Consider the following 19,120-nt stretch of genomic DNA (forward strand, 5'->3'; position numbering starts at 1 on the left):
AGAAATCTTTCCTCCTTACCCCTGTCACATTCTACTTGGATGCTGTGGAGAAATAAACCCAGTGTATCCCCTTCTGCTATACAAAATAATACTATTTGGCTTAAACTGATGTTTGTAAAATTTCATCCACAGATTTCAGTCACATTTTCAAATAAATCCATTATAAAACCATGTAATACAAGTTGACTGTTTGTTATTCACAATGTTAGGGCCAGAAGAATTTCAGGTTTTGGATATTTGTGGATTACAGAATATTTGCATATACATAAGAAGATATCTTGTGTATCAACCCAAGTGTAAACACAAAATTTATGTTTCCTATACACCTTATACAGATAGGCTAAAGATAATTTTAGACAATATTTTAAATAACTTTATTCATGAAGCAAAGTTTGTGTACACATGCCATTTTATTACCCTTTGTGAGTGCTCTTGCTCGGGGGCATCTAGGTGGACACAGAAAGATATATTGCAACTGAAGGGGCTGGGAGAGTCTTTTGTTCACTGAGAATATGTTTTGACTGTAACTTCTCATATGTGGTCACGTGTGGGATATTTCACTTTTGGTGACATTTCACAGCTCAAAACATTTGAGATTTTGGAGTATTTTGGATTTTTAGATATTTTGATTAGTGGTGCTCAACCTGTATGTTATTTCATCCTTTTTTTCTCCACGTAGGAATGGAAAATGCATTTTTGTTTTTACTTGTATTACACATTTTTTTCCAACTCAAATTCATTATGCATATTGTTAGATGTCTTCAAATTTTGATGAAAAGTCTCAAGTTATATCAATTACTATTTTCAAAAATTTTTTGTAATAAGTAGATTAAATACCATGATAATCCACAGTCAAAAAAATAAACACAAATTCATGTGCTTGTATTCCAGTTGGGTTTTTTTTCCAAACGATGAGCATTAATGAAATACTATACCTTAAAACCTTTTTCTAAATATATTTGAGAATATTGTTTGAAAGTAAAAAATTGAAAAGGACTGAACATACCATAATAAATGACATTTGTGCTTAAGAAGGCTGTCTTTTTCAGAGATTATTTATAAAATAAAAATACACATTTCTAACCTTGTCTCAGTTAAGAGCTTGTTACTGATGTGTTACTTATGATGTTGAATGTTGTTAGGCTAACAGGATGCACTGGTAATAGGACCCTGTCAAGCTGAACTTTCCCGACTTAAATGCTACCTCACCATTCCTGTGCAGTATGTTTTTATTAGAATTCTAGCAGTATGTATTTTATATTGTGAGCTAAATAACAAGCACACACAAAAATGATTTCACACTGTGTATGCCGATGTATTTTAAAGTCTATGAAAAATATGGTAGGTATCAGCAAGTAGAACAGTGCTTCATACATAGAAAGGGACCAATTAATGCTAAGTAAATGTTATTAGTTACTTAAAGAGCTTTGCATTATGTAAATACATCCAAATCAATTATTATCTGGATGGTAATATGATAGCAAACCTAGATGCAGATTGAAGAAGAATATTGAGCAAGAATGGGTTAGGAGGGTGTGAGGAGTAGGCCACAGAGAAAGTTAATACCTATAATTTGCTGAGTCAGAGTTGAAAGCACCTATAGGCTAAGTGGATACCTCCCATTCTGACCCATTTCAGCAAAATATTTGAATCTTCCATGTTTTTCATAATTCTGGGAGTTTAGAAAATGCTTTAGAGAAGTGAAAGAGCCACTGTGTTTTATATTCGTTTATTTATTGTGTTTGGTGATTTGAGAATTTCTCTGAGTCACTAGAGATAGAGCTTCAGAATATTAATCTCAGGATACAAATCTGTTTTTCAATTTTATAACCATAACCCATTCTCCAAAGATGACCCCTCTGTTAAGTAATAGTAAATTATCTTCAGTGTCATTTAAGTTCACCAGTTTCTTGTGAAATGTTTTTAACTTTAAAAAGTTTAAAAACACAAAAAGCCATTCTTTAAAACTAAACATGTGTAAATCGAGTTCTTAAAAACCAATCCAGTCTGGGCGTGGTGGCTCAGTCCCAACACTCTGGGAAGCTGAGATGGGCGGATTCCTTGAGGTCAGGAGTTCAAGACAAGTCTGACCAACATGGCAAAACCCTATATCTAATAAAAATACAAAAATTAGGCTGGCATAGTTGCACAGACCTGTAGTCCCAGCTACTCAGGAGGCTGTGGCAGGAGAATCACCTGAACCAGGGAGGCAGAGGATGCAGTGAACTTAGACAGTGCCACTGCAATTCAGCCTGGGCAACAGAGCGAGACTACATTTCAAAATAAATAAATAAATAAATAAATAAATAAAGTCTTCTACTCTTTAAAAATCCTGGAAAATCTAGTATTGTAGATAAAAGTAGAAAACAAAATAGTTCTTCATATATTTTAGGTTTTAATAAGGAGTCATTAAAAGATAATTATAAAGTCACTTTACGTGGACTTAAAAAGGTAACATCAGGCCGCTGTGGCAGCTCATGCCTGTAATCCCAGCACTTTGGGAGGCCAAGGCGGGTGGATTAGCTGAGGTCAGGAGTTCGAGACCAGCCTGGCAAACATGGTGAAACCCCCTCTCTACTAAAAATACAAAAATTAGCTGGGCATGGTATGGTGGCAGGCACCTGTAATCCCAGCAGGAGATTTGCTTGAACCCCTGGGGTGGAGGTTGCAGTGAGCCAAGATCCTGCCACTTCACTCCCACCTGGGAGTGACATTGTATAATGACATCAGACAACTGATTTAGTTATCTAACATTGGAATGTATTTGTAGAAGTTTTTTTAAAATTTTAATCGATAAAGCAATTATACAATTAAATAGAGCCAGTCGAAAGGATTAGGTTTTGCCTTTGAAACTGCAGAAACCTAATCTTCTATTAAGGATGTATCCATGCATAGTTTAAATTTTTAAAAAAATACGTAAATAAAAGGAATGTAGTGAAGTGTTTTAAGAAAAGTTTCTAACTTTGGAAATTCTACGCAATGTACATGTAACAAAGTTCAGTCTTTCCCATTATTAAAAAAAATAAAAAACCTCAGCGTTGGCCATTAGGATGCCAAGACATATCCAGTGAATGCTCAATTATAAAGCATCTAGCCTGGCTCACTTTGAAAACTTTTCTTCTAAAATTGTCTTCCTGGGGCCTTTAATACTTGACTCTAATTTATAGTTCTAGAAACTATTGAGTTTAGAGAAAGTAAATTCCAATCCATCCTTTCTAAAAGAACTTAAGTAGGCTTAGGACTTTCTTCCTAAAATGTATGAACATTGTTGTTCAAGCGTGTCATCGCATCACATTGAGAGGTGGACACAGGAAAGGAGTTTGAGAAAAGCCTAGGCAACATTGCGAAAACTCGTCTCTCCAAAAAAATTAAAATTAGCGGAGCATGGTGGGATGAACCTGTAGTCCCTGGTACTGGGGAAGCTGAGGTGGGAAGATTGCTATAGCCAGGGGGGTTGACACTGCAGCTAGACAGGATCCAGCGACTGCACTCCAGCCTGGGTGACAAAGCCAGACCCTGTCTCAAAAAAAAAGAATATAAAATATCTCACTAATATTTGTAATGTTTATTATGTTGAAAACATTTTGGATATATTGGGTTATAATGTTTTACTAAAATTAATTTCAATTGTTTCTAATTGTTTCAAATATCATTAGAAAAATGCATTCCCTCCCCTCTCCGTTATAGTTTCCCTGAAAATACATGCACTAAAGAAAAACGAAGAAAGTATGTTTAATTAAATAATATTCAAAATACAAAACAAAAAAACTTTTGAAATGTATTTAAGACAATGCTTACAAAACAATGTATATCATTAAATGCATCTGTTACTAACAAAGAAAGGTCTGTCGCAAACAGCCAGAAAATTAAAGCAAATTCCCATTAAAAAACCAAAAAAAAAAATTAGAGAAATTGCAGAAAATTGATCTAAAAGCATGCAAAAGATAAATCAACAAATTCAAAAGTAGGCTCTTTAAATAGATAAATTAAATTAATAAATTCCCAATGAGATTCATTTAAACAATGGAGAGGGGGAGTTCAAATCAAGAATAAACAGGCAAACTCATAGGTCATCCAGATATCAATAAGCCAGTATGAATATTTTAGGAACAATTTATACCTATACATTTGACAATTCAGATGACATGAGAAAATTTCTTGAAAAACACAGCTGACTAAAACAGACGGAAGAGAACATAGAAAAATGAAAGATATGATTTGGATTCTTAAAATTCCGTGTATTATTTAAAAAACAAAACTCACAAAGAAAACTCCAGTGATCTCTTTCAGCGAAATTTTCAAAGCATTTTAGAAAGAAATAACACATTTTTAGACAAATTCTTCTAGAGAACAAAGAAAAAGCAACACTTTCTAACTTATAACTTTGTTTTTCTTTCATTTTTTTCTTTCCTTTATTTAGACAAGTTCTCTCTCTGTCACTCAGACCAAAGTGCAGTGCATGATCATAGCTCATTGCAGCCTCAAACACCTAGGCTCAAGTGATCCTCCTGCCTGGTCCTCCTGATTAGCTGGAACTACATGTGCTTGCTTCCAGGCCTGGGTAAAAACATTTATTTTTAGAGACAGGTGTCACCCTATGTTGCCTGGGGAAACCTGGAATTCCTAGAGTCAAGTGACCCTTTTGCCCAGCTGTCCAACTAGCTGGAATTACAGACAGGAGTCACTGAACTCTATTCAAAATTAGTTTTCTGTATGTACTTTGTTAAAGATAATTATACACATAATTATTGTTTAAATAATTATTTATGACACTGCATCATATTTTAATATAAATATACATGCTGTACATCTTCTACATGTCCATACATATATACTGATGTAAAGTATCTAATTTAAAATTATTCACCATGGCGTAAAATCAAAAAAACACATTTTATTTTTGCATAAATTCACCTTTGAAAATAGTCATAAAATAGGGAAGACAACAAAAAAATTAGACAAGTAAATTCACCAACTGTTGTATATAGAGTCATAGTATTTAAAATACAACTAAGTGCCTAGGTGCACTTTTTTATGAGAGCTCCATAGATGGGTTAGTTATTTCATTTAATATTTTAGAGTTGTACATATTCAGATACATAGTGACTGGAGACTTATTTAACAATGATATATTTTAAAACTAGACTGACACTTCACTGGCTTCCCATAATTTCTAGATAGCAAACTCATCTTTTCCATGTTCTGATGCCTGCACCTGCCTCTGCAGCCTCATCTCCCATCAGACCACTCTCATTCTTGTCACTCTAGCTCCAATGGCCTGGAGCTCAACGGTACCAGGCTTCTTCCATCCAGGAAGCTTTTGCATCTGCTGCTGTCACTGCAAAGAAAGTTTCTCTCTATCTCTCTTTGCCAAGTTAATATATTCCTATTCCGCAAATCTCAATGCTTTCATATCTTCATAAAAGCCTTGTGTAAGCTTGCATTCAGCACCTCCCTCCTACTACCGACCCTCAAAACATGTACTGCTCATTTATTGAGCTTATAGTTCTAATTGTATATTTACTTGTGTGATTCTTTAATTATGATACATCTCATTCACTAGTCTGGATGTTCTAGCAGGACTGAAATTGTCTATTATAGTTTAATATAATTTATTTCTAATACCTAGTTCATTGTCATTAGTATATGCTTGTTGAAGAATAAATAAAAAATCTTTAATGGAAATATAGATGATACATTTCCGTTTAAAATAATAAAGCAATTGTTTTTAATTGTGAGGGCATTGTTTGTGAAACAAAACATTACTTAATGAAATAATTGTTTCAGTTGTAATGTCTGTGAACAACCTATGTCAGGTTAAGATTCTTGCATCTCACTCCAAAATCCTCTACCTTCTGTTGGGCTATAATCCCCTAGGCATGATTGTCTGTACTTTATAAATCCGATCATCCCATGTTACACCCTTCCCCAATGTTACACCCTTCTGTGTAACCTAATCTTCCATTTCCACTTCTTTCTCCAGACAGTAGCCACAGAGCCATACCCTGACTATATGAAAAGTTTTAGAAAACATTAGCCAAGTGGGATGGTGTGAGCCTGTAGTCCTAGCTACTTGGGAGGCTGAAGCAAGAGGATCCCCTGAGCCTTGGAATTCAAGGCTGCAGTGAGCTATGATTGTACCACTGCACTCCACAAGGAGACAGTTTCTCTAGAATAAATAAATGTGCCCTTAGAGGAATGCCTGCATCTTGGATGAAACTCAATAAACAGTATAAAATGCATCTTAGTTAATTTCTAGTGTATGTCTAATCTCATAGGATTTATGTTACATATGATTCACTTCAGTCACGGCTTTTTGGAATGAAGGAGTGATGATAATTTAATCAGTGGTGCAAAGGTGTGTTCTAAATACTGCATAAACCTAATCGTCTTATTCTCTACCTTTCTCAATACTCCACCCTCTTAAAGAGGTGGGTGTGGTCTTCACAGACTCTTATAAAAGGACATAGAAGAGACAAGCTCAGTTTTCTCCCAAGGAGAAGGAGCGCACTTAGAGGGAGCTGTATTTTGGTGACCTCTAAAAGTCAGTACTGCGGTGAATGAGCTCCAGACCTTGAGGAGTACTTAACAGAATTATTTCTGGACGAATCACTGTGGGAACCATTCAAAGAACCCAGCGGTGAGTGAAACTTATATTGATAAAATTATATCTTCTTTCCTTTACAAAATAATAAATTAGAGTGTTAAAAATATCTCATTATCTTAAATCTACACAATGATACCATTGTAATTCATATTCTTACTATAGATTTCATGAATTATGAGGATACTAATTGTTGTTATTTTGCATTTTCTATCATTCTTCCATATAGTTTTGAAAAAATGGAAATATCTAGTGTTTGCTGCAACAGATATGTATGCAAAATGAATATATGGAGTTGATATTAATACATATATGTGCACAGAAGTGTGTGTAAATATATGTGTAATGAGTGCATTAATATTAAACAATTGAATTGAGAAGACATTAATGAATGTTAATTAATTCATTCAGCTTTTAGACATAACTTTAAATTAGCAAGGTAATGATGAGAGATGCAAAACAGTGAAACTGAAAAAAATGAGAAAGCTCCCCAAAACATCCTGGTTTGGAAATCAAAACACAATTTTTTGACCAAATAAATTTATAAGATATAATTTGATACGTGATGGTTTTTGCCATCTCACCTGAGTCTTAATCTTATTAAACTATGAAAAATTCCTTAAAATGACTTAGATGACCTCTGGAGACTATTTACGATTCTAAGATTTTTCATTTCTTTCACTAAAATTCAGCAGTGTTATCAAATACGGGAGAGTAAAGAAAAGGACTTAAAATTGCCAAAGACCATAGTTTATATATTAGTCAGGGCTCTCCAGACAGACAGAATGATAGGGTGTATATGTATACATGTAGAGAGACATTCATGAGCCATTTCAGTCAACCACAAACCACACATGGTGGTCGCATAAGATTATAATACCAGTATGTTTACTGTACCTTTTCTGTATTTAAATATGTTTACATACTAAATAATTACCACTGTGTTACAATTGCCTACAGTATACAGTACAGAACATGCTGTACAGTTTTGTAGCCTAGGAGCAACAGGCTGTACTGTATACCATAGGTGTGTAGCAGGCTATACCATCTAGGTTTGTGTAAGTATAGTCTATAATGTCAAAACAATAAAACCGCCTGGCTGGGCACAGTGGCTCACGCCTGTAATCCCAGCACTTTGGGAGGCTGCGGCAGGCACATCACTTGAGACCAGGTGTTCAAGTCCAGCCTGGACAATATGGTGAAACCTCGTCTCTACTAAAAAAAGGAAAAAAAATGAAAAAATTTACCAGGTGTAGTGAGGTGTTTCGGTAATCCCAGGTGCTCAGGAGGCTAAGGCAGGAGACTCGCTTTGACCCTGGAGGCAGAGGTTGCAGTGAGCCGAGATTGCACCACTGCACTCCAGCCTGGATGATAGAGTGAAACTCCATCTCAAAAAGTAAATAAATAAGACCTCCTTACACATTTCTCAGAACATATATCTGTCATCAAGCTACACATGACTCTACCTGAGAGGGAATTCATCAGGAAAATTTGTTTGCTTGATTATAGAGTCTGAGCAGTTCTAATATAGGCTGTCTTTAAGCTGATGTCCTGAGGATACCGGTATCTTGACTGAGCTCAAGGCTGAAAGCCTCAGAACCAGCTTCAGGAGAAAGAAAGAGGAAATTGTCTTTTCTCTGGCTTTTTCCTTTTATCTGAGCTACCAGCTGATTGAATGGTGCCCACTCACATTGAGGGATGATGGTCCCACTCTGCTCACCAACTCACATGTCTCTCTCCTCTGGAAACACCTTCACAGACTCACCCAGAAACAATGCTGCACCAGTTCCCTAGGTGTTGGTTAATCCAGTCACACTGATATCTAAAATTCGCCATCACACCATAGAGATGTAATTACACCTCTCTGAGTTTAACAAAAATCCTACTACATGTTAGTTCAGAGTTTGGGTATCCCTAGGAGAAGTTAATTTAATCCACGAGAAAATAAAAAGGCCCAATATCTTTAATTATGTTTTTCTCTTCTATTAAACCAAAATTGGTTTAATTGCTGTTTTTTTGGTTGGTTGATTGGTTTTTCTATTTTGTTTTGTTTCGGTTTTTTATTTTACTTTAATTTTATATTATTTTAAGTCCTGAGATAAATGTGCAGGACGTGCAGGCTTGTTACACAGGTAAACACGTGCCATGGTGGTTTGCTGCCCCACTGTTGTGTCTCTAAAAATATGTCATAGGACCCTCTAGCCATCTTCTCATATTTCCTTGGCCAAGGTAGTTTTTCCCAGTCTTTCATACTCAGCAGTTACATGAAAGAATAGGAACAACTACAATTTATTCTAGGCCACTCAGAATCAAACCCCATTTCCAGATCAACATTCAGAAAACGGGAAATTAAATAGATTGGTGTTATGTTACATACAGGAAATAAGAGTATAAAGGGTTGAGAGTCATCTAGTCAGTAATATCTACTATAAAGCCGAGAGACTCTCTCTGTGTGAGATTTTTATTTTTGTTACAGAAGAAATAGTGTGCTGTGTTTTAATGAATACTGTCAAGAGAAGAAAATAGGGCTATCAGGTATCTCTACATGTTCTGAAACTTTTCATCAACCCAGACCCCAAAATGACATGTTGCTCTTTCTTCCTCAGAAACATGAATTCTGGAATCTTGCAAGTCTTCCAGATGGAAATTACCTGCCCCATCTGCCTGAACTACTTCATAGACCCGGTCACCATAGACTGTGGGCACAGCTTTTGCAGGCCCTGTTTCTACTTCAACTGGCAAGACATCCCATTTCTGACTCAGTGCTTTGAATGCATGAAGACAACATGGCAGAGAAACCTCAAAACTAACATTCATTTGAAGAAGATGGCTTCCCTTGGCAGAAAAGTCAGTCTCTGGCTATTCCTGAGCTCTGAGGAGCAAATGTGTGGCACTCACAGGGAGACAAAGAAGATGTTCTGTGAAGTGGACAGGAGCCTGCTCTGTTTGCTGTGCTCCAGCTCTCAGGAGCACCGGTATCACAGACACTGTTCCATTGAGTGGGCTGCTGAGGAACACCGGGTAAGTGATGCCTCTGAAGATCTATTTCTATAAATGACACATGAAATTCCTGTGGGTCTATTTTCTCGGAGATTGGGTAAAGCCAACTCTGAGTCCCTTTAAGCAGCTCACTTTTGGGCTTTCTTAGCTTCAAACCTCTGAGATTTGACGAAGAAGAAGGGAAATAGAAGAAATGCCATTTCCTAGGGTTGTCTCTCATTCTGGGCCCCCTCCCTATGAAACTGTCTGCAGGTTACTTTATTGTCTTCACTGGTGCTTCAATTTATGGCTCTTTTGCAGGAGAAGCTTTTAAAGCAAATGCAGTCTTTATGGGAAAAAGCTTGTGAAAATCAGAGAAACCTGAACGTGGAAACCACCAGAATCAGCCACTGGAAGGTTAGTTCTGTACTACTCTACCTTCTACCTTCTCCAGGAGCTTATGGTGGGCAAATGGGTGACTCTTAAAATAGGAACTTGTTATCAAACTCTAATGTTTCTGGGAGTCAAAAAAAAAAAAAAACACTGAGAAAAAGTGACCTCATTTCTTATATAGAATAGTATGACTGTTAAATAGGATTTCTAAGAAAACTACTGAAGTCACCCAAAGCATGCTGGTTTGTTTTCATACAAACCTGTATGAACATACAGCATTCTATATATGCTGGTTGGATAAATGCTGGGCACAAGATTCATTTGGCAGTCATGGAAAGCTCAGGTGAACCTTCTGAGCCTGGGTCAGCATTAATCTGAATGCTGGTGGACAAGTAGTATTTGGAATTGTATGGAAAATTTGAGGCAGAAAGAGTGACAGGGGAAATCTAGGGCAACCATGAAATTAAGAATCTCAACTAATTAATATTGAATACTACATAACATATGATGAGAAAAGTGGTGAGAAATATGGATTTGTGTCTTGAGGGAGACATGCAAACGTGCTCAAAATATGGGAACTAGTATCTAAATATAAGGAGAACTCTGAGGAATTCAGAAAAATATTAAAAATGATTTTCTCTTTGTGGATGTATACTTTGAGGGTATGATAGCTAATATTAGTGTTTTGAAAAGTATTTCATAAGAACCTAGTCTACGTTGAATATTAAATTAGAAAATTTGCCAGTATAGAAGAAAGAAAGCATCTTTGTCCTCACAAATCGTACAATCCAAATGAGAGAGGCAAAAATGGTCAACATACAAATATGTGCAATACATGATGTGTTCGAGTGTGGTAGGTTCTTTGTTGGAGAATAATCAAGCAGGGAAGTAGAAAAGGACAATAGAGGCCAGAAACTGGAGATTAGTGTCTGAGTTTTAAATAGGGTGGTCAGAAAAAAGCCTCACTGAAAAATTCAATTTGAACGAAATTTTGAAGAGGAGAGGGAACACGAATGTGTGTATGTATATACATATATGTGGACCATGAATGTGTATATATGTGTATGTGTGTGTGTGTGTGTGTGTGTGTGTGTAAAATTCCAGTTGGAGAGAACAGCATATGAAGTAATTTTGAGTTTGTGTATATTTGGAGGCCTGAGGAACCACAAAGAAGTCTATGTTTCAGAATGGGATAACTTAGATAAACAATGGAAGGAAATGAATTCAGAGAGACAAAGATGGCCAAATCATAAATGCAGCCTTATTAAGATAGGTTTTGCTGGGTGAAATGCATTTAGCTGGACATGCTAGTCTAAGGTCATTTCACATATAATGAGTTTAAGCAACTTGTTGCGTATCTCAGAAATAGAAATAATTATTTCCTTTCTAGTAACTATAGCTCTATACTCCAACTCTTAAGCATGAACTCTTCTTACTTTTCCATAAATATTGGCTGGAATAGCGAAATTCAAATTGTGTTTTTTTATTTCCAGCTATCTTAGAAAACACATTATCTTGAATAAATTTAATGTAATTGGTCAGATACATCTATGTTGATTTTTATACAGAAAGAAAGGAAACGAACAAAATTTTGTGGATTCTAAGAACCAGCAAGACTGAGGTTTAAATTATTGGATGTTCGAGTGACAAACAGAGTCAGTGAGATTAAATAGGAGATGGTTAAATACATTTCTCTTTTGACTAACCCATTATCACTGCAGGATTATGTGAATTTAAGGCTAGAAGCTATTAGAGCTGAGTATCAGAAGACAGCTGCATTTCACCATGAAGAAGAAAAACATAATTTGGAGATGCTGAAAAAGAAGGGGAAAGATATTTTTCATCAACTTCATTTAAGTAAAGCCAAAATGGCTCATAGGAGGGAGATTTTAAGAGGAACGTATGAGGAGCTGATGAAAATGTGCCATAAACCAGATGTGGAGCTACTTCAGGTACAAACTCACAATGCGGTTTCAGGTTTTTGAATATTCACACGTGTAAGTATACTCCTCATGGCTGAAATCCATCTCCCTACCTTTATTTCCATGATGTGTTTCCAAAAACACATTCGCATAACTAATGCTACTTTGTTGGGAGAGTATAACCCCGCCAAGGGATTCTACAAGGCCAAAGGTCCCTCCTACTTTATCCACCAGCCACAAAACTTTGTGGAATGGTCAAGGTGACAGCCCCAATAACTATTCCCCATCTAAGTCAATAATATATTTTGGGTTGTTTAGCATATATAAAATAGTGAGTGATTCATTTACATTTAGGTTAATTTGAGGACATGGCAAGATCAGAAGTTTTGGGAATCTAGGCTCACATTAATATTATTTTGAGGTCCACTCATTTGGGTAATAGGTTCTGGGAAAGATGACTGAGTAGGTTATTTGAAGTTACCACAGAGCATAGACTCTCTGGGCCTCTTCTGCCTTCACTTCTGGAGAGAATGTCTTCAAGACTCAGACTTTACCAGGACATTAATTAATGACAAAACGACTAACTGGGTTTTTCATTACAGAAGAAATGGAAAATGCTTTCCAGATGGTAGGGAAATAATATCTTTAGAAACTGACTCCAAATTTCACACTGAACTTAGTGAAAGATGCATCTTGTGAAATGTCCTACATATTTCTATTTTTTTTTACAGGGTTTTGGAGACATATTACACAGGTGAGTGTTTACCTAGATTTTAGCATATATTCTTTCAGTTTCCATGAATATCAAAGCAGGCTCTACCAAAGTCATGGCATAAATGATTAAGATATTGATACTACCCTTTTTTTGCATCTGCTTTCACTCTCACACCAGAAAAGACAAGAACACTAAATAAATAAATAAATAAATAAATAAATAATAGTGAAATAAAAAAAAAATTTATTCCTGATTTTGTTTTATTGCTTAAAAGCCTGCATAGGTGAAAGATAAAGTTTTGTTTTGTGGATGGTGAGAAAGTCACCAGAGGAAGCAGGAGAGAAGTGGGGGAAGTATTTTAGCAGTGAAAAAGTTGATGATTTGTTGTTCATACCTACATACATATCAGTTAACAGTCCTGAAAAATAGGTTGAAAAAGCTGCGGAGTGTTAGAACTGTATAAGTCTCTAGGGAAGCTTGTTTCTAAAAGGCAGATCTAGCTGCCTAGAACAAGTTCCACATTCTTTATCTTGAAAAGGAAGCAGCAGATGCAGCAGTCTCCCCAGAACCCCGCTATTTCAGACAAAGATGTCAGGGGAGTCTGCCAAGAAGTGGAACTCAGAATTTCATTTCCAAATATTCTCAAGGCCATAAGGCTAAGGAACCTTACACATGTGGGGCAGAAAAAAAAGAAAGATCAGACTGAATTCTGACTCAGACTCTCCCACTATGCTTTAAAATTCGGAAACTGTAAATAGAAATTAATTCCAAAAAGGAAGTAGTAATTTTTCAGTACTCAAATTTGTGGATTCAAAGGATTCTCATGAACTGTCTTTTAAATAAAAATAGTGGTTTTTATTTATTTTATGGCTGTAGATGTTGTAACTGCAGGTTTTTCCTTGCAGGAGTGAGTCCGTGCTGCTGCACATGCCCCAGCCTCTGAATCTAGAGCTCAGTGCAGGGCCCATCACTGGACTGAGGGACAGGCTCATCCAATTCTGAGGTAAGTCTCCACCTACAGGCAGCACTCCCACTATCTAAATATTATTATTGTTAGGACCACATGGGTAATATTTCACCCTTTATCAAATATTTTACTTCTTTATAGACATAGGTGAACAACATAATCATGCAACCCTTTTGTATCTGTGTCTGTAGAGTCAGATTTATAGCATTAAGTTTGAAAGATAGTGAAAAACAAACACATTTTGGCCTCATATGTACTGAGTAATGTAATGGGAAAAAGGAGTAGTGTAGCAAATTTAAAAAAGGAGCAAATGGAACAATGCTCAGAATGAAGGTGAGTTATTTAATGTTAAATACAAAATTTTACATTTCCTTAGTGTATTCATTTGAACAGCTAAGAACTGTTCTTTTGGGATTATGGTTTACTGGGGATTGCTGGGGGTTTTTAATTTTTAAATGGATATGTATCATGTATTGCAAAAAAAATTAGTTAATGGGTAAACATAAAAAGAAGAAATCATTTTGTGAATACAAGTAAAATTACAAACAAAAAGAACTTCAGTTTAATTGCAATATGAAGAGCTACATGTTAAGTTTAAAATCCAGCTTCAGCCCCAAGCTAGCACGGAGGACCACAGAGAGACTGGTAAAAGATTTTACAGAAATCTGCTTTAAATTGTCACTTATGACATGCACTTACGGATTTTTATCCAGTCATCAAGAGCAGTTCTTGAGTAACTGAAAATCTTCACATTCTTTCCAAAATGATAGCACTAGTTTTTAAGAATAAGAAACATTTCTAAATAATGATCTTGATAACACCATAGCATTTAGGGCATATAATGTGCAAATTTTGCTTTGAAAATTGGATTGAAAGAAGTTGGTCTTACATTTGGCTCTCAGTATGTAAGTTTTCAAAACATTTTTAATACCTGTGGTTAGTGTTTTGTTTGTCTTGTAGTTAAAATTAATCATCTCTATGCTTTATTAGAAGTTACAAGCAAAATTGTCCTTGTGACTTTACATTTCCTGGTAATTAACTTCTTGATAGAACAATTTTTGCTTATTGACACATGTCTATGCATGTTTTGTTTCTTTCTCTTTTATTTATTTATTTATTTTTCAGTGGATATTACTCTGCATCATAATGAAGCCAACAGTCATATCTTCTGATGTGGAGATTTGAGAAGCATGTGTATTGGATGTGACGGTCAAAATGCGCCCCATATCACTGCAACACCTACAAGTTTTCTTGCATGGGGTGCTCAGACTTTCACCTCCGGCAAATATTACTGGGAGGTCCATGTGGGGGACTCTTGGAATTGGGCTTTTGGTGTCTGTAATAAGTATTGGAAAGGGAAGAATCAGAATGACAATATATATGGAGAGGAGGGACTCTTTAGTCTTGGATGTGTCAAGAATGACATTCAGTGCAGTCTCTTTACCACCTCCCCACTTACACTGCAATATATCCCAAGAACTACCAGCCACATAGGATTATTCCTGGATTGTGAAGCTAGAACTGTGAGCTTCGTCGATGTTAACCAAAGCTGCCTTATATACACCATCCCTAATTGCTCCTTCTCACCTCCTCTCAGGCCTATCTTTCGGTGTACTCACCTCTGACCAGAGATAAATCAGAAATGTGTTCATCTGCTGTGAGAATCCCTTTATTCCAGGAAGCCCTCTTCCTTGTGCCTTATCAAACAGGACAAATAGATTCTGTTTTATGTCTTGAATTGCCTCCTAATGTTATTAAAACTCATTTATTGTGTTACTATTAAAAATGGTAAAAACACTAAAAGTATATGTATTGGTTCTTTATTAATTTTTGAAAAATCATTATTCATGATCACGGCATAAAATATATTGTTTTTTTTTCTTTATTTCTGACTGCCACTGAGTGAAATAATAGATGACAGACATGTCTGAATGGAGTTAAAATCAGTGGAAGAGAGTCGGGATCTTTTGCTTCATGCAAAAGCTTGGAGTGAAGTCTTAATGATAGCTGGGAAATGTTTTTCTTTCTCTTTACCTAACTATATTGCACTTATCCATCCCATTTCATTTTACTAATCTATCCTTTGAGTTAATATTATTTGACCTTCCATGCTGGGCTTCATTTTGGAATTCTCACCACATAGATAAATAATCCTGCATTATTAGTGTGCTCTTCTACATTGAAATACACAAGGTGGTCAGAACAATGCTGGATTAATTGAATTTTAAAAAATAACTAATTATTGACTCCTACCTCAAAACACACACAGTCATTTCCAAATAGATTCAAGTCCTGAAGGTAAGGGGAACATGATACAATACTCCCATAAGGATTTCTTAACCAGGACAAAAATTAACAATTAAAAAAATTAGTTGGTTTACACTAATGACAACTTCTGTGTTTCAAAAAACATGATACAAGAATTGAAATGCAAACAATTAGTGGAGAAAGATATTCAGCCGAACATATATAAAATAAAATACAGTACATGTGCATGATGAATACTTAAAATGTATTTTAAGTATTTTTCCAGATTCTTCCAGAGTGGCATAGAATAAACTTGGATGGCAGAGTCAATGATGAGATTAGCTGTGGAAATGGGAAACCATTTTTTGGAGGACAGTAGTAATGCTGGGAACTTATGAAAACAACCAAGTATTCAGTAGCAACTAAAATGTGTCTCCATAAGATTATTTTACAGATGCGTATCTGAAATCTGAAATTTGGGAGAACATTATACTAGTGTTCTCTAGTGAAAAAATACAGCTGGAAGGAAGAAGGGAGGGAAGATGAAGGAGAGAGAAATGGAATGCATTTGAGAGAAAATGCTATTTAGACTAAAATAGAATACTGCAGATACCATGACAAAGTGGTTAAGGTGTGTCTTATGCAGCAGAAATGGCAGTAAATACCACAGTAAAGAGATTTACAATTGGATTGTTAGTTCCGGCTTTTATCCTGTCAATGTTGTGGCTTCTAAACACATCAGTAATCTCCTTTGATCCATGTGCTAATTAACAACCAACGCTCTGCCCCCTCTCCCAGATTCTTTCATCGCTTTAAACCTAATCTAATTCTAATCCAGCTGGTCACCGTAACACATGTAATCACCTAATAATTTAAAAAATATTTTTGATGAATAAATGAAAATTAGCTAGGTGCAATGGCATAAACCTCTAGTCTTTTTTACTTTGAAAGCTGAAGTGGGAGGATTACTTGAGCCCTGGAATTCAAGGCTGTGGTGAGCTAAGATTGTGCCACCGCACTCCAGAGGGTGAAACTTTCTTTGGTATAAATAAATAAATGTGCACTTAGAGGAATGCTTGTGCCTTGGGAAGAAACTCAAGAAACAGTATTAATCAATTTTAGTTAATTTCTAGCATATTTACTCTGATAAGATTGATGATAGATACGCCTCATTCAGGCAGTGGTTTTTACAATGATAGTGTGATGCTAATTCAATCAGTGATGAAAAGGCGTGTACTAAATATTGCATAAACCTAATCATCTCTGCTGTCTCCACCTTTCTTAATACCCTAAATATCACCAAAGAGGTGGGTGTGGTCTTCAAAGATTCACATAAGAGGAAGTAGAAGAGACAAGCTCATATTTCTCCAGATGAGGACAGCACTTAGAGTTAACTGCATTCAGGTGACCTCTGAAAGTCAACTCTGCAAGGAATGAGCTCCTCATCTTGGGGAGTACTTAAAAGAATTTTTTCTTGGAAGAATTACTGCAGGAAACATTCATAGAACCTTGGGGTGAGTGCAACTTATATGGAGAAAATTATTTCTCTCTTCCTTTAAAATAGTAAATTACAGTGATAAAAATATCTAACTGACTAAACTTACTTAATGATCTTATTTGTAACTCATAGTATTGCTATCCATTTTATGACAGGAGGTTATTAATTGTTGTCATTTTGTGTGTTCCAAAAGTGTTTAATATATTTTTGAAAAATTTTAGATATCTAGGGTTTGCTGCAATAGATTTGTATGCATCATGAATATATGGAATTCACATTAAAACATATATATGTGTACTGCATGTACTAATATTGGTACACTTAATTAAGTAAAAAAGGATAATTATTGAATACTGTAAATGTTGTGCTTTCATAACCTTAAGCTTTTAGACATGATTGTAAGTTACTGAGGCAATGATGAGTTAAAAATGGTGATACTAAAGGAAATAAGAATGCTCTCCAAAATGCCCTAGCTTAGAAATCAAAACACAATTGTTTAGCAGATAACTGTATAAGGAATGATTTGATACTTGATACTAGTTGTCATTTTAATTGAGGCTTACCTCAGATGAAACTATGAAAAATTCCTTGAAATGGCTCAGGTGACCTCTGAAAAATATTTGCAATTCTTAAATTTTCACTGTTGGCACTTAAATTCAGCAGTGTTTAGTAAAAGAGAGTAAGGTAAAGGACTTCAGACTGCCAAGGCAAAGATTACAGTTTGTATTGGTCAGGGTTCTCCAGAGAGACAGAACCATAGGATGTGTACATAACTATATATATATATATATATACCAAAAATACTTACAATTGTGGTACAATTGCCTATCGTGTACCATACAGGTTTGTAGCCTAGGAACAATATGCTATACTGTATACCATAGGTGTGTAGTAGGCTATACCATCCAGGTTTGTGTAAGTGTACCCTATGATGTTCAAACAATAAGGAGACTGTCTAATGCGTCCCTCAGATGATATATCTGTCCCCACTCTACACATGACACTGTACAGGAGAGGAAGTCCACTAGGGGAATTTGTTCCCTTGATTATGGAGTCTGAGAAGTTGAACATAGGCTGTCATTAAGGTAGTATCCTGGAGATACCAATATCCTGGCTGAGTTAGAATAAGCTTCAGGAGAAAGAGAGGAAACTGCCTTCTCTCTGCCCTTTATCTTCAGTCTGAGCTACCAGCTGATTGGATAGTGTCCACCCACATTGAGGGCTGCTGTTCCCCACTCAGCTCACCAACTTACATGTCTCTCTGGAAACACCTTCACAGACTCACCCAGAAATAATGCTTTAGCAATTCTCCACACATTATTTAATCCAGTCAAGTCAACACCTAAAATTAACCATAATACCATAGTAATATAATTATATATATTTCAGTTTTTAAAAAGTGACTATATGTCAGTTCATAGTTGAAGTAGCCCAAAGAAGAAGTTAATTTAAGCCATAAGAAAAATAAACCCAATATTTTTCATTATTTATTTTATCTCCTAGTGATCCTAGACTGGTTGAATTGCTGTCTTTTGGTTTATCTGGTCGGTTGGTTTGTTCTGGGGTTGTTTTTGTTTTAAAGAGCCGGCTTCTGGGTCCCTCTCTCTAAAAATATGTCATAGCGCCCTCTGACCATCTTCTCATGTTTTGTTACCCAGTGTAGGTTTTCTACTCCTCTCCCATAGTCATTCAGTAGTTATTTGAAAGAGAAATAGGGACAAGCATGTTTTATTCTAGACCACTTAAGATTAAAACCCGAGTTTCATATCGACATCCAGGGAATAGGTTTTTGAAC

General features: G+C 35.8%; 1 pseudogene; it reads left to right on the plus strand.

Annotated features, from left to right (window-relative positions):
* Positions 1–9,214: 9,214 nt before the first annotated feature.
* On the plus strand, positions 9,215–15,242 carry LOC129525446 (tripartite motif-containing protein 49D-like; annotated as a pseudogene).
* The last annotated feature ends 3,878 nt before the right edge of the window (positions 15,243–19,120 follow it).

Source organism: Gorilla gorilla, chromosome 9 (assembly GCF_029281585.2).
Source record: "Gorilla gorilla gorilla isolate KB3781 chromosome 9, NHGRI_mGorGor1-v2.1_pri, whole genome shotgun sequence".
NCBI classification, from domain to species: domain Eukaryota; kingdom Metazoa; phylum Chordata; class Mammalia; order Primates; family Hominidae; genus Gorilla; species Gorilla gorilla.